Source organism: Ascaphus truei, chromosome 11 (genome assembly GCF_040206685.1).
Source record: "Ascaphus truei isolate aAscTru1 chromosome 11, aAscTru1.hap1, whole genome shotgun sequence".
Lineage (NCBI taxonomy): Eukaryota > Metazoa > Chordata > Amphibia > Anura > Ascaphidae > Ascaphus > Ascaphus truei.
In genome coordinates, this window is record NC_134493.1 from 42,926,409 (window position 1) to 42,929,509 (window position 3,101).

Genomic DNA, 3,101 nt, shown 5'->3' on the forward strand with positions numbered 1-3,101 from the left:
TGGGGGTCCTGCTAGGGTGTGAGGCGGCGGGTGGCGCGTGTGTTGTGAGTGGGGGTCCTGCTAGGGTGTGAGGCGGTGGGTCAGTGATGTCGGTGCGTAGGGGCGGGAGGCAGCAGGTGTGTGTGGCGGCAGATATGTGTCGAGTGTAGCGGGTGTCTGTTGAGTGCATGCAGCGGCTGTGAGGCGGTGGGTGAAAGGCAGAGGCGGGCGGAGTAAGGGCGGGTGAAAGGCAGAGGCGGGTGGGCGCGAAAGCAGAGGCGGGGAGGAAGGAAGGCGGGCAGGAAGGTGAAGGGGGTGGGAGGGGAGAAGCGGGGGAGGGAAAGGGGAGGAGGTGGGAGGGGGAGGGAAAGGGGAGGAGGTGGGAGGGGAGGAGGGGGGAGGAAAGGGGAGGAGGGGGGAGGGAAAGGGGAGATGGGGGGAGGGGAGGGAAAGGGAGGAGGGGGAGGAGAAAGAGGGAGGAGGGGGGAGGGAAAGGGAAAGAGGGAGGAGGGGGGAGGAGGGGAGGGAAAGGGGAGGAGGGGGGAGGGAAAGGGGAGGAGGGAAAGGGGAGGAGGGGGAGGGAGGGGGGAGGGAAAGGGGAGGAGGGGGAGGGAAAGGGGAGGAGGGGGGAGGGAAAGGGGAGGAGGGGGAGGGAAGGAGAGGGGAATGAAAGGGGAGGAGGGGGGAGTGAAAGGGGAGGAGGGGGAGTGAAAGGGGAGGAGGGGGAGGGAAAGGGAGGAGGGGGAGGGAAAGGGGAGGAGGTGGGAGGGAAAGGAGGGGGGAAGGGGAGGAGGGGGGAGGGAAAGGAGAGGAGGGGGGAGGAGGGGGAGGGAAAGGAGAGGAGGGGGGAGGAAAAGGGGAGGAGGGGGGGAGGGAAAGGGGAGGAGGGGGGGAGGAGGGGGGAGGGAAAGGGGAGGAGAGGGGGGAGGGAAAGGGGAGGAGAGGGGGGAGGGAAAGGGGAGGAGAGGGGAGGGAAAGGGGAGGAGAGGGGGGAGGGAAAGGGGAGGAGAGGGGGGAGGGGGGGAAAAGGGGAGGAGGGGGGGGAAAAAGGGGAGGGGAGGAGGGGGAAGGGGGTAAAAGGGGGGGTATAAAAGGGGAGCGGGGGGGGTATAAAAGGGGAGCGGAGGGGGGGTAAAAGGGAGCGGAGGGGGGGAGGAAAAGGGGAGCGGAGGGGGGGAGGAAAAGGAGTGCGGAGGGGGGGAGGAAAAGGGGAGCGGAGGGGGGGAGGAAAAGGGGAGCGGAGGGGGGAAGGAAAAGGGGAGCGGAGGGGGGGAGAAAAGGGGAGCGGAGGGGGGGAGGAAAAGGGGAGCGGAGGGGGGGAGGAAAAGGGAGCGGAGGGGGGGAGGAAAAGGGGAGCGGAGGGCGGGGGGAAAAGGGGAGCGGAGGGCGGGGGGGAAAGGGGAGCGGAGGGCGGGGGGAAAAGGGGAGCGGAGGGAAAAGGGGAGCGGAGGGCGGGGGGAAAAGGGGAACGGAGGGCGGGGGGAAAATGGGAGCGGAGGGCGGGGGAAAAGGGGAGCGGAGGGCGGGGGGAAAAGGGGGAGCGGAGGGTGGGGGGGAAGGGGAGTGGGGGAACGGGGAGTGGGGGAAGGGGAGTGGGGGGGACGGGAGGGGGGGGAAGGAGGAGTTGGGGGGGGAAAGGGGAGTGGGGGGGGGGAAAGGGGAGTGGGGGGGTTAAGGGGAGTGGGGTGGGGAAAGGGGAGTGGGGGGGGAGAAAGGGGAGTGGGGGGGGGAGAAGGGGGAGTGGGGGGAGAAAGGGGAGTGGGGGGGGGGAGAAAGGGGAGTGGGGGGGGAGAAAGGGGAGTGGGGGGGGAGAAAGGGGAGTGGGGGGGGGAGAAAGGGGAGTGGGGGGGGAAAGGGGAGTGGGGGGGAAAGGGGAGTGGGGGGGGAAAGGGAGTTGGGGGGGAAAGGGAGTGGGGGGGGAAAGGGGAGTGGGGGGGAAAGGGGAGTGGGAAAGGGAGTGGGGGGGGGAAAGGGGAGTGGGGGACGGGGTGGAGAGCAGTGGGCATATGTATTGTCATAATTTATGTATGTGCATGCCCCCCCTCCCCCCTCCGGGCGTCCGTCCCCCCGCTGGTTCGGCGGGTGCCCCCCCCCCCCCGTTCCCCGTGACTCGGACCCCCCCGTTCCGTGACTCGCCCCCCGTTCCCTGTGACTCGCCCCCCCCCCCCCCGTTCCCTGTGACTCGCCCCCCCCCGTTCCCCGTGACTTGCGGCTCGCCCCCCCCCCTCGTTCCCCGTGACTCGCCCCCCCCCCGTTCCCCGTGACTCGTGCTCCCCCCCCCCCCCGCGGCCGCTTGGTCCCCCGATGTGCCATCCGGCTGAGTGAGGCATGCAGGCGGCGGCAGGAAGCGCCCTGTGTGGGCCTGAGGCGCGAGGCTGTGCGCCTGAAATAGGAGAGTTACTGGCGCTATAAGCTGAGGCAGGACGCGCAGTGGTGGGACTTACCTGAGGGGGAGGTAGCGCCGGGGAGGTAAGGGAGCGGATGGGGTAGGAGGGCCACGCTTCCCGTCCGGGGCCGGTGCAGGGTGGCGCACGTGATGGGGGGGGGGGGGGGGGGGACGGACAGAGGGGTGTGTGTGTCCGGCCAATGAGAGGTGTGCGGGGCGGGCGGGCCAAAGGAGCCAATGAGATTGCCGCTAGGCACACAGGGAGGGACACATCGAGACACATACATACAGACAGACAACGACACATAGGACACTTTGAGAAATATATAGTATAGAAGATAGAAGATAGATATCTAAGTCTCGTCCCAGTTCAGACCCAGTTATAAATATATATTATATATATTTTTGTGTAAATTACAGCCTGCCATAAAGTCACCGTGACAGTCATAATGGTGGATAAAGAGGGTGCTAGTCGGATATTGAGGGGAAGGGCATTCCAGAGGTGTGGGGTAGTCAGTGAAATAGGTTTAAGACGGGAGAGGGCTTTAGGCACAAAAGGGACAGAGAGATGACATCCTTGAGCAAAACGCAAGATTCGGGATGGTGTATAGCGAGAAATTAGGGTGGAGATGTAAAATGGGCAGAAGAGTGTAAAGCCTTAAAAGAGAAGAGAATTGAGTTTGTGATACGGGACAGTAGTGGAGGCATGACAGCAATAGTTTTGTGTTGAGATGTG